This window comes from Xyrauchen texanus, chromosome 31, assembly GCF_025860055.1.
Source record: "Xyrauchen texanus isolate HMW12.3.18 chromosome 31, RBS_HiC_50CHRs, whole genome shotgun sequence".
Taxonomy (NCBI): Eukaryota; Metazoa; Chordata; class Actinopteri; order Cypriniformes; family Catostomidae; genus Xyrauchen; species Xyrauchen texanus.
In genome coordinates this window covers 15,685,254-15,699,396 of record NC_068306.1, presented here as the reverse complement: position 1 = coordinate 15,699,396, position 14,143 = coordinate 15,685,254, and the positions used below count along the sequence as shown (strand labels likewise).

At 36.3% G+C, this 14,143-nt stretch overlaps 1 pseudogene; it reads left to right on the top strand.

The window, feature by feature from the left end:
- Positions 1-12,277: 12,277 nt before the first annotated feature.
- Positions 12,278-14,143, top strand: part of LOC127625250 (transmembrane protein 132C-like) — a 205,713-nt pseudogene continuing 203,847 nt past the window's right edge.

The following is a 14,143-nucleotide window of genomic DNA, read 5'->3' as shown; positions in this document are numbered from 1 at the left end:
TTATCATTTTCGCCAAGGCCTTCTCTTGTCATTCAGCCAAAGGGATGTTCCCTGCAATGAATTGGAACCTTAATTACATGCAAGCTTATGAACCAAATTAATCATAAGATTCACTAAATCATGCATTGAGTGGACATCTGTAGACATTTGAACAATAAGTGTGATTACCTCACCATTTCTAATTGTGATAAGGCTATTATTGGTGCATGTGAACATGATGACAAATATGTTAAATGCGGTGCTGCTCACATGGGACAAATGTTAAATGCCAGACATGATAAATCAGAACTTCCTACATGAAATACAGAAACTAGTGTTTATCTGTTAATTATCACAATCCCTATTCATTTCCTCTAATGCTTTTATAGCTCCTGTCATGTTTACAAACCCAAGAATAAGGAACATCACCATATCACCTAATTCAGCAGAATAGCACACCAGGGCAATCTGGGTAATCCATTAAACTTTGCTAAATTGTTTAGAAAATCAGCAAGAAGATGCATTTTGTAATCAGGTAAATTGTGTTGCTGCAATGACTCTCAATAAACCATAAGCCGTTGAAGAATAAGAGAGAAAATACTAAACTTGGTCTTCTGAAGACTTGAAGGATGGTATTTTCTCTGCAAATTTGATTAGCCAGGCAGGAGTTTATTACCCTCTGTAAAACATTCAGCCTCTTAATGTGCAATAGACTTCCTACTTTATGCACTGCAGCAGTTTGCTCTGCTCATTATAAACATGCAACCCCTGCAATTCAACACCAATTGGGTTGCCTGCAATTCCCTTAGCTCACAGGGGTAAAGCACTTTCATATTTCACGCTGACAGTGGCCAGGACCAATGGGTAAACATTTCATCTACACTAAGCTTCCGATTAAGGATACATAGTTCTAATGAAGTTTGTTGTGGTTTTTTTTTTGCTGTGGTTTTTAAGGATGCATTAATATTCAGAGAAAATCAGTAGGAAAATCTCATTCAAAATCTAATTGAGCAAAATCACAGCCATCTAAAGAAGTATCAACTGTAGTGCTTTGGTATCACGACAAGTCTTTACAACAGTGTAAGATGCAAAATCACATGAAATCTTAAATGTTGGGTCGTACAAAAACGTACAACTTTTACTCCACTTTGAGAAATAAACGCACATACGAACAATGCTATCACAACGTGTGACCCCTTACCAAAACCCCAAACCTAACCTTATAGTGTAACCCCTTACCCAAACTAAACTTAATCACAATTTTAAAAGGAAAATAACTTTTGTGTTACCACGGAAGAAAGAAAACATCCAGGGTTTGGAATGAGATGAGGGAAGTTATTGACATATATCATTCATTTGTATTGCATAATAAAAATTATATTCTTTATTGGGTAGTCTCTGTATGGGAATAAAAGTAATACCTCTTCATTTCAGCCAAGTCTAATGATATCTGATGATTTTACCATCTTGTGTAAATTATTATTACAAGTTTTCTTGAAATTATGTTGGCCTGTCTGGAATATCGCAAACACAGTGAGGTGGTGTGATACAAACTGTCAAGCATCCCAATACTGTTATAATAAATAATCTGAATTCTTGGAACTTGTCCAATCAGATTAGAGGACCAAACTAATAGTTGTTAGTTCAATAATATGCTTTAAATTGAAAAATGCAATATTTCACAATCTAAATTGTAAAATATTGTAAAAAAAAAATATTAATACTGTGAGTGCATTCAGAATGAAAACACTGCTGCATGTATGAATTATTTAGAATAAAACTGGCTGAGCTTATCTTCGTTTTTGTTTTCCATTAGTTAATATACAGAAAAAGTTCCCATATTATGCACCAGGAAAATAATTTTCCTTTTGGTTTTAAAGTTCCACCCATTTAATAAATGCCTGATTGACATGAACTGATATAGTTTCGCAGATGCCTGCTGTCTACCTCTAAGTGTCACTGATTAGGTTAGCAGGAGAGATTTTAAACAGGGTTCAGGGCTACACGGGCACAATGCAATCTATTTGTGTCCATCTTGGTTACTTTTGAGAAAGATTGTTTAGCTCATGGGTGAAAAGCTTTTGTGGTTCACAGTGGTAGTAGTTCATAGTGGAGAACAGTAATTCACTCTCTTAACACCACAATAAGAAAGAAAGCGGGGCAACTGGGAAGTGAAATCGGCACAAAATTTGTTGAGCGATTTGTCAAATGGGTAAAATGTGATATGTCAAATGGGTCGGTTAACAATCTCAATTCCCTAAACATTTGCACCAATTTTGCAGGTGCTATTTCAGCTCAAAAACCTGTGCTTTCTATTCATGAACCACTTTCAATCCAATTTAATGGGCCTCTTAACAGTTCACCCAAAAATTAATAAATTAAAAAAATCAAATCATTTACGCACCTTCATGCCACTTTCAATGTATGGACAAAAGATGTAATGAAACTGAATATTAACTGTGTGATTAAAATTCGGCCAAGCATCTCCTTTCGTGTTCCTTTGGATGAAAGAAAGTCATGCAGGTTTGGAACAACATGAGAGTGAGTAAATGTTTACAATATTTTCATTTTGGTGAACTATCCTTTTAAGGCACTGAAATAATTCTGCTGCAAAAGTTAATTAAAGAGTATTCTCAAAAATGTTGTAATTGTTTACTCACTCTCATGTCATTCCAAACCTGTATGACTTCATTTCTTCTGTTGAATACAAAAAGAGAAATACTGAACAATGATGATGCTGCTCTTTTTTTCCACACAATGAAAGTGAAGGGTTACTGACATAACATCTTTTATGTCCCACAGAAGCAAGAAAGTCATACGTTTGGAACAACATGAGGGTGAGTAAAATATGACCTTGAAATATGTATGATCTTTAGTTAAAATGTCATATTTTACTCACCCTCATGTTGTTCCAAACGTATGACTTTCTTGCTTCTGTGGGACATAAAAGATGTTATGTCAGTAACCCTTCACTTTCATTGTGTGGAAAAAAAGAGCAGCATCATCATTGTTTGGGTGAACTATCCTTACCAAATGCACCAAACTCTCACAAAAAGAATTTAATAATAATAAAATAAATACATTTGCAATTGATTTAGAAATTAGAGTTACTGACTTTCTTTTTATCCAGATTGGTATAATTCTTGTACAGAGGGGTGACTTGTGAAGTAATTTTTTGTCTTGTAATATGGGGTCTTAAACTGTTCCCAGAGGCATCACAATAATTGGCTTGCACAACTTCTGAGACAAAATGAGTGTCTTTAGGCAGTCATGTGTGTATTAAACCTTGAATAAATAACCACATTAATTAGCTTCTGTCATCATGGTTATCTATTTTTACATTACACTAATAAAATAAACAGATTAATATGCTAGCCAACACAGAAATCTAATTCTTCATTCTGTCAATTAACTGACACCCAAGGGAAATTTGACCGATGGCTGTAGATGTTAAAATTGATGTCTAAGTGACAAGAAACAACTGTTATAATTATGATATCACAATGGCACAGATGTTTCTTCCAATCCCATTGCTGTTGGCAGGTATTGTATGTTAAATACATGCAGAGTCACAGAAAAGCATTGTTTACTCAGACTAAATATTCAATATATTCAATATTAATATGAACATATATAAATATGTTCATATATTCACATGCAAAATTATTAAAAGTAAAAATAAAAACCTTAAAATTAAATGTAACCAGTAAATTAATACTCAAACAAGACATTACAAATTGCACCTGCACTATAAGTCAATCACATCCTAGTTCTATTTCTTTTTTTTTTCTTCCACTTCTTCTTCTTCTTCTTCTTCTTCTTCTTCTTCTTCTTCTTCTTCTTCAGTAAAGCATACGATTATATTATAAAACAGTACATTACTACTGTTCTTTGACATTAGTGTCACAGGTCCTAAAAATGTCAATCTGACCCTTTGTACATCCGTCTAGTAAAACTCCAATCTAGAGAAGAATAGCGCACAAATCCCCTACTACTCTTGTGCTCTATATTGCATATTAAACACATTCACTACTTTAAACCATTTTAAACATGAAATGGCATTTGAAGTCTATTACTAATGTATTGTGACATATCTGTGGAGATAGAATTGATGCATATTAACATACAAATAGAAAGAGATTTACATTTAGAAAGTTGGCTTACAAATAAATAAAATGAGATTTGCAAATAAAAATAATATATATATATATATATATATATATATATATATATATATATATATATATATATATATATATATATATACAAATATATATTTAAAAATATATTAAAAATCACAAACATAACTGTCCAGCATTCATTTGTGAATCGCATGCATTTATTTGTGGATCGCTTCCTGTGCGTTTGCGGATCGCTACAGGCATTTGTTGATTTTGAAACAAATCTACCATCAAGACGTGCTCACATATCTACAAATAGTTGGACTCCACCCATCGTCTACTCAAGCCAATAAGATAATGGCCACATTACTCAGACCAATCATATGGGCGGGGCCTTGGAGCTTAACTGTATGTAATTGAATCCATGCTCATGAGAGCGCTGTGACTCTGGTTCCGCCCTGATATTAAAACGAAGCATGATTGGTTGAAGATAGAACATGCAACAATTGGTAATGTGGCCATTATCTGATTGGCTTGAATATATGATGGATGGATTCCACCTATTTGTAGATATGTGTGCACGTCTTGACGCTAGATTTGTTTCAAAATCGACAAATGCGTATAGCGATCTGCAAATGCACAAGAAGCGATCCGCAAATAAATGTGCGCAATTCACAAATGAATGCTAGACAGAGTTGTGTTTGTGAGTTAAATGTATATTTGTAAATAAAACATTTTTATTTGCAAATCTCATTCTTTTTATTTGTGAATTAATTTAATTGTTGCGAAACTCCTTACATTTATATGTAAGGAGTTTATAAACTTTTTATTTTTAAATCTCTTCCAATTGTATGTTAATATGAAACAAAAATAACGCCATCCATATCTAAGAGTGAGACAACATTAAACAAGATTTGATCTATTTGAATTTATCCGTCGAGACTGGATTGTGAAAAGTGAGCATTTTACATCTGAATGGAGCAAGACCTAAATGTGAGCTTGCAGTTGAATATGAAAAGGACAAGCGTTTTATTTTGTAAACCAGCTTAGATTTTCATGTGAACATTACAATGTTGGTCCACCAGCTAGACTAGCACCAAACCAAGATTAAACATTATGGACCTGGAGAAAGCTTGTCTTTGTAGGGGAAGCAGAGTAAGTTATTACATTTTGATGAAAGATTACAATTTTTTTTTTGATTGTTTAAAAATGACTTAAAATCGCACACAGCAGCTATTCCTATTACAGCAGAAAAGATTCACGCAACTGTCTATTTGAATAATAAGCTGCAGCAAGCATCACAGACACTGGCATCTAGTTTAACTAATATGTGAATGAGTCGGTTAGCTGCTCTTCTCAACAGGGTTGAAAGAGACACTGTCAGAGGATGCAAGAAAAGAGCAGGCCATTTGAAACGTCTCCTCAGGAGAAAGGTCTTGCCCAGAGACTGATAAATGTTAATCACCTGCCATTAGTGGTAAGACACAGGTCATGGCAATCAGCCTGGTGAATACGCTAAAATGACGGCAAAGATGTGGCACTGAGTGCAAATGGAGAGAGGCTACATTTCCTTGCAACTGAAATGCTCTGTTAGCGTTAGCGGTTCGCTATACTATCTTCACTGAGTATGTGCTTTTGTTTATTACAGGTATCTACCAGCAGCTAGGCTAGTTACAAAAACTTCTTTGTGAGTGTGGTTTGAAAACTCTCAATACCGTTCACAGAATTTGGCTTGGCAATTAATGTGTTTGCTAATTGGATGTTTGAGCATGTGGGTCTTCTTAAATGCCTCTTACATCCCTAATCAACGAACATCTCTCCTCTGTGAACTGACAGTAATTGCTGACTTTAGCGGTAGGGAAGTCATCAGCTACTCATGCTGTCAATATCTCTATTCAGCATGATGCGAGTGAGTACAAGGTTAAAGCCATGTTTAGCAGAACCACACAATGAGCCACATTTAAAAGGATAGTTCACCAAAAATTCTCTCATTTACTCACCCAGATGTGAATTTTTCTTCAGCAGAACACAAATTAAGATTTTTAGAAGAATATCTCAGCTCTGTAAATCCATACAATACAAGTGAATGGTGATCAAACATTTATAGCTCCAAATATCACATAAAGGAAACAGATCAAAATGTAAGTCTTTTGTTTTTTGACTCTACACAACAAATAATCGGGGATGGCATGAGGTTGAGTAAATAATAAGATTAATAATAACTTTTTTTATTTTTGGTTTTTATATTTGTATGTTTTGTACTTAAGCAATAAGTTATGAGAGGCTGTGCTGTGAGTATCCCTTCAGAAGCAGCCATGACTAATTTACAATATGGCACAGCTTCGAGTGCCTTATTGATTTTATAATATGGTTAGAACATTAGAACATTTATGCATTTGGCAGACACTTTTATCCAAAGCGACTTACAGTGCACTTGTTACAGGGACAATCCCCCCGGAGCAACCTGGAGTTAAGTGCCTTGCTCAAGGGCCCAACAGTGGCATCTTGGTGGTGCTGGGGCTTGAACCCCCGACCTTCTGGTCAGTAACCCTGAGCCTCAACCACTGAGCCACATAGTAAAAGTTACTATATTGTCAAAAAAAAAAAAAAAAAAAAAAATCCACAAAAATCCAAACGATTTCCATGTTGCTATAACCTAGAAAAAGTTTTTTTTTTGAATGTTTCCAGATCTTTCAAATAAAGTTTTCATAACCTAATATCTGTGCAGTGATACAAATAGCTCAGTGAAGAGGTCACAGCTGTGCTTTATCACGAATAAGGCACGTCTATTGACCAATCAGCGAAGAGGTCACAGCTGTGCTTTATCACGAATAAGGCACGTCTATTGACCAATCAGCATCCAAGTCCCGATCTATCTGTCTTATAAATAGCATACTTTTAAAAACTCAAATACATTTGTCACTTTTTAATGCACTTAAGGTTGAATAACTATTTAAATGCTGAGCCTAAATCTAAATTTGTCAACATAAATCAACATTTTCTTTATACTTACCTAATACAAGTTCTTAGTCTTATTGTTAACGATTCAGCAGTGAATGTTTGCATAGTATTTAATCAAAAGTAGAACCAAAGTGATGAACACCTCCACCAAGAGCGCACAAAGCATGGGGTAAAGTCAAATTTCAAACGTAGCCTATTCATTTGATTTTTAACTAAGATACAGTTTCCTCGAAAATTACCCTTTTTATAAATGGTGATGTAAGTTTAGTCAGAAATTAAGGCAAATTATATTAGCTAATAAGTCACAAGAATAGGTGAAAGCTCAAACACACCTCTGTTTAAAGTATCAAAACATCGCAAAAAAAAAAGAAAGAAAAAAAAAGTGCAGCAAGATGTAACATGCGTCAACAAGGGGGAAATCTATGGGAAATGTGTTTCACCAGTAGAGGGCACTGTTGACTCTTCGTCCAGACACTTCTTTTGGAACGCGGAAGTAAACATTTGCAGGGTAAAGTTCCACAGCAGTGAATGGGAGATCACAGCAAATATTATTTTCACTTACCCATTTGCTCCAAGGCCAAAAGAAAAAAATCCACCAATACGTTTGAATTACTTTCCAGAAGAGGAAAAAATAAATAAATAAAAAATAAAAATAAAAGTAGAGTGGTGGGTTAAGACAGTCAGTTGGGAGAACATGACAAATTTACTGTCACGGTCTGTGAAAAAGGTGTATTGTAGCCTATATGTTTCAATCAAGCACTCCATATCTACATTCCAACCTGCATTATCATTGTATAAAAGAACTCTAATGGACCCTTTTACCTTGTGAATTTTATTGTTTTTAAAAATGTACAGTAATTTCAAATCAGATGATTGCAACACGCTCTAAAAAAGTTGGGATAGTTAAGTGTTTTCCACTGTTAAACATCACAATTTATTTGAATAATTAAGCATTTTATACTGAGGACACAAGTTTAAGTTTAGAAAGTGGAATTTCCCCCCATTCATTCATTATGCAGTTCTTTGACTGCACAATTGTACAGGGTCTTTGTTGCCATATGGTGTGCTTCATAACGCACCACACATTCTCAATTGGAGATGTTCAGGACTGCAGGCAGGCCAAACTAGCACCCGCACTCTCTGCTTACGCAGCCATGCACATGTAATCCGTCCAGTATGTGGTTTGCAGTTGTCCTGCTGGAAAATGCAGGGACGTCCCTGGAAAAGACAGTGTTGGATGACAGTAAGGTTGGACTTGAAAGAGAAATCTGCTCAGAATTTTACATGTCAACTGGCCCTGCTCTAAAATTTGTACATATCTGTCTGCATTAATGGTGCCCTCACAGATGTGCAAGTTACCCATGCCATGACACACCCCTGGCCCATACAGGCACTGGCTTTTGGATCTGACGCTGATAACAGCTTGGATGGTCCATTTTTTCTTTGGCCTGAGAACACAATGACTGTGTTTTTCAAAAAACTATTTGAAATGTGGACTCGTCGGACCAAAAAACACAGTTACACTATTCTACTTTCCATCTAAGATGAGACCGAGCCCAGAGAAGTCGGCAACACTTCTGGACAGTGTTGATGTAGGGCTTCTGCTTTGAATAGTAAAGTGTATCTGTGGATGGAGCGGCAAATGGTGTTGACTAATAATGGTTTATTAATGTAATTCTAAGCCCATGTTCATGATATCCATTACAAATGAATTATGTTTTTTAAGTGATGCCTGAGTGATTGGAGATCACACATATTCAGAAGTCGTTTTCGTCTTGCCCTGTCTCAACTTTTTTGGAGCTTGATTTTATCATCTGATTTAAATGAATGTACATACAAAAAATGTGCAAGGTAAAACATCACTGTTTAAGATTTTCTTGTCAAAAAATCAGTAAAGAACTGGCAGCAGGATTGTCAGCAAGTTACTGTAAAATGAACAGTGTCTTGCTGTTGCTGAAATGACTTTTTACAGCTACAGTATACAACTGTAATTTAGCAGCATATAGCCATCAAATGACATCAAAACATCAACTAGCATGGCTGCGGTATCAAGAAAGTCTTATTGGACCGAAGAAATGGAGTAAAAATAAGTGGAACATTGGCAGGAGCACCAGTGCCTATTTGATGTTTTCTCTGAACTGTACCACAACCGGGTGGAGAAAGAGAAGTGTTGGAGAGAAATTGCCAATTCTTTTGGACAGTCAGGTAAGCAAATAGGTAGATTTTTCAGTAGGAGCTACTTTTTCATATTGTAACCAATAAAATATATGATGCCTTTACACATTATTTAAAGGTGATTACATACACATCATATTCTGAAATGCATAACATATGATAAGCATTTGTTTTCGTATCTCGTATCACTTCTCATGTGTACTCTGATGTGAAACGTAATCTGGAATCCAGGCAGAGTCATTGGGGATTCGTCAATAGTGAAATGTTTTGTAATGTGTTCACCCCTGTCGCTGATTCATATTGTAATTTGAAAATCCTATGACTTCCATGACAAGACAGATTGTTGTATAATATGAACAGTACCACAATATGAAGTCTTTGAAAGTATTGTAGTGTGTAGAAGGCATAACTTAAAGGTGCCGTATGTAAGATTTAGAAAGCCTTGTTATTAATGACACCTGTGGCCATTAAGCCAGCTACCTGTTGCTATTGCTCGTGCACACACTCCATAGGGACGCGAGCATCAGCCAAAACAATGACGTAAAGTACAAAGAGACTGAACGTGGCATCATGCTGACAGATGAAGTAGCATAATTAAAATTACACATTTATGATTGTTTTACTACAAACTTTGAGACTAAACTTAAACTACTTATCAGCCAACATAGCAAACTGATACACACATACAGCTACATACTACCGAAATATAGCAGACAGTTTACTGTTAAACAGTACTGTTATGTTGGATTATTGTATGTTTTGTATGTCATATGTTGTACTACGATAAGAATCCAGTGTATTTGCTTAAATTTATCCTGTATACCTGACTTTTACTATAAAGAGAAGATTGAAAATTGAAATTAGTTGAAAGTTTCAAAGCAAGGTAGCTTTCAATTCGTCAGCGTTAGCAGGCAAGATCAAGCTAACTAAATTTAAACAGATCAATCCTTATGGCACTATATTTCACATGCTTTGCAGTTATGTAAGCTTACCTGTCCAATAAGAAGAATGCCAATTCAGGGTCAGTTTTGATCCCCAAAACCGAACGAAGGTCCTTCCAGGAATCAAATGCCCTACCGATGTTCTAGTTTTCGCTCGACCACGATCACGATCACATTCCCACTTAGCCAGACGGGATTCAGTAGATAAAGTTTTTTTGTTTGTTTGTTTTTTTGGCTTACACTGAGTTTGTGTAGGAGTCTGTGTTGTGCTGGGAGTCGGACAATTGCTGGATTCCATCTCTAAGATAACATTACCTAGTGTTGCAGACACTAGCGCATCAACGTCACATCCTTTAGATTTCACGGCAAAACCGACCCGCTTCCTTTGCATGAAAATCAGTCTACAGGCTTTAATAGGCAACCTAGGAAGTCCGGGAAGGGCTAATTTTTTAAGTTGTATTACAAGCCGTTACACATTGCCAAAAAAAGAGTGAATATTACATGAAAATTGTTACATACTGCACCTTTAAACACAAATTGATTGGTTGGAAGAACATAATATAATAACAAAGAAGGTCCAAGATGCCAGCTCAAGAGAACACTAATCACAATGATGGCGACTTCAATCAAAACACAGCTATTGACACAACTATTAGTCACTTCACAGTGAGCATGCTCTTGATCTCCCAGAGAGCAATATTTTTAACAACAAACTATTGTATTTAAGAAACACAGTAGATTGCTGTAGGAATTTGGACGTAAATTTATAGCAATTTCAATAAACCCCATTCACGACAATTGGACGTGTTTACAGCACAATTTCTGGGGTGCATAACATGACTGTTTTGCATGCACTTGTCTGAAAAGGCACGTCTAAAAACGGTGCCGCCTCCCAGTTCAGCAGAATCTGAGAGAGAGTCAGAGAGACAGAGGGAGAGAGAGAGAGAGAGAGAGCACCACTATCATGCATGATTCATGACTCACTGTGCCTGTCGCAGCGGAACCCAAGGACCAGAGTAAAGCATGTGGAATATTGTGTGGAATCCATGGATAAGATAAAGGACCATTTGCCCAGGACAAATTATTTTTATGCGCCAAATGACTTGTTCCCCGAACACTGGTGAAGTTTATGGCTTGTTCCGAAGCATCAAAACTGAGACGGGAGATACATAGGTTGGACTGGCTGGACAACAGTATCATTTCTTAAAGTGTGCTGAATAACTGTGGAAGCCAGGGGTATTTGTTGCTTTTTTGTCTTCTTTTTTTACATGAGGACTAATTTCTATTACGCTAATGGTCCTAATTGTTCATTAATCTCTGATGTTCTCTAAACAAAAGTCACTTTATTCTTAAACGAGAGGACGTCACTCGTCCTGGAATTACAGTGGATTTTAAATCACGAAGCGTTCGATTTTCACTCGGAGTTTGTTCATTATCAAAGAGCAATTTTCAACTTTCATTAAGGAGTCGTTCTTATAACAGAACGCAGGTGTCTCGAGGCGGGTTTTTTTAAAAGTTGACGTTTCTTTTAACCTAAAATGTCGTCTAAAAACGCGGCGCTCCTGCACGAGACGCGGCGCAACCGTCTAAGACATCTGTGTATTTAAATTGAAAAATAATTGAAAAACACCTTGGACGGACGCATTCCCCCGACGGATCAAACTTCAACATCCACCAGCCAGTTCTACTACAGACACTTGTGGCTTTTTAATTTAATTCACTATCAATCTGTGACATTTCAGGGGATGCACTGCTGTATTATACGTTTAAGACGCAACTTATATATTTTTTATGACTGACTGATTTTTACGCAAGCCAAGGGGGGTTTTTATACTTCAAAAGACATCCAAAACCCATGGAACAGAACAGATCATAGCTGTCAAGATGATAACATTGAGCAAATGCACCTCACTCTTGTTTCCAGGAGAAACTATTTTTTCCATGTTTTGAGAGGGAAACATCTAAATGTAAATCTAAAAATCAATACTGTGATTTTTGCTTTTGAAAAAATGAAAGCTGCGCATATTGTCTCGTAGACCATAAGGAAGATTTGTCGGTGGGAGCTGTTGGAAACCACTTGCCCATTTGGTTCCCTTCTCCATCCCCGACCAACTTCAGAGGAGGTGAAGATGATGCTTCTCAGCCCAGCTGGGCTCATATTCTTTATGCTTTGCAGAGGTGAGTGCATTACTGTATGAAGTCAACTACATTTTTTTGGATCCTATTTGGATGCCAGTTCACCTGTGTCAGTTAACCCACTTTTGGGGTTCTCCTTTTGTTTCTGCAGTAACTGCTAATCACCACCTGTTTATGGCAGGGTACCCAAGGTCATGGAAAACCCAGAAATATCAAAACATTTTAAAATGGCCTTTTCCAGACTTTAAAAATCAGGGAAATGTATGTTGTGAAATTTATATTAAAATAGTTACGTTTTGCTTTAAAATATGTAATCACATAAATATTTTTCTTGGTTAGTGCCTGTGTAGAGTAGAACTTGTTCGCAAGCCATTGTGATGTCTGATTTGTGACCAAATAGTTTTTTTGAGTTATTTAGTTCACAAATCAGACTATACGATTCATTAGCTAACCAGTCTTTATCCAAACGGCTTAATAATTGGTTTCCAGAAATCATGTACTGAAATTAATTGGTCAAAAAGGTGGGAACCCTGTTATGGGAAAAAAATGACCCGACTTAACAATTCATCACATGGTTATATTGAGGAGACAGGATGTTACCTGGTTTATGATTCACTGTTACAGATTGTATAGTAGAGATTGGGTTTGAATGCCCATAGTTACATGACTGAGTATAAAATCACCATATGGATTTTAAAGTGTTAGATTGAAGATCTATGCAAAAGTGTATGGATCTATAAATAACTTATTAAACGTGAAAACATGCTGCACAGAAATCCACTTCACACACTGACTGTCGAAGACAGAGTGATCTGTAATCTTGTACCTATCCTTATGTTTTTACAGTTTGTAAAATCCTTACTTGAGTGTCAAATTGGCATTTAGTTGCCTTTAGTTGCTCAAACCAGTGATTCCTTCCAGAAAGTTAGTTTCTAAAGGCTATTTTCAGCCATTACTTCTGTATTGTTTATGTAATTTATGTCTGTAAGAGAAAACATGAATTTCCTTGGACATCACTGGTGTCCTACTCCAAAAATAAGAGGGTGAATAATATTTCTCTGTGCATAAATCACACTCACTATTGAGAATGCATTTTCTGTGCCTGAAACACTAAGCGGTCTGGTTGGATATTCCACGCCAAATTGGCTTAAGATCAACATGGCATTAACTGAGCTAACATCACTCAAATGAGCAGCCACATGCTTTAGATTATATGTTCAGTTTAAATGGACTCTTATTTATGTTACAGAATTTAACAGATATTTTCATCTGAGAGAAGTATGTAAAACACACAGGAATGGTCACACAGGAAGTCGGCATGCTGTTTCCGAAAGTTCCGCTACCCTAGGTTTGGCAACAGATTGGCAGACTCGCTGACATGCACCATTTCCCAACATACATTTTTGCATCGTTTTCAGTGTTTACCTTCTCCCGTGGCTTGACCGGCAGCATGTTGAATCAGCAGCATGAGAGACCCAGGTTCTTTCCACGTTCAAACCAGGAAGTAATTGCATTCGCTTAATCAGTGACAAGTGTGATATGGAGGTTGCAATTTTCCTCCTAACATTTCATTTTTAATCCACTAATGGTTGTGTTTAGGTTTGGGTTGGGAGTAGAGTCCATAAAATATACATTCCGTACAGCTGAAAGGATCTCGCTTCACAACTAGCTTTTGGCAACCTCTCCTGGACATAAATGGAGCTCACACGTGCCTATACACCATACAACAATTACCACTTTGGCCACATATGGCAGTGTTTTAAATTTTGGTGAGAATGTGCCAATTTTTTCTAAAGAAAATTCGGCCTACTCTTTCTGATTTCACTGTGA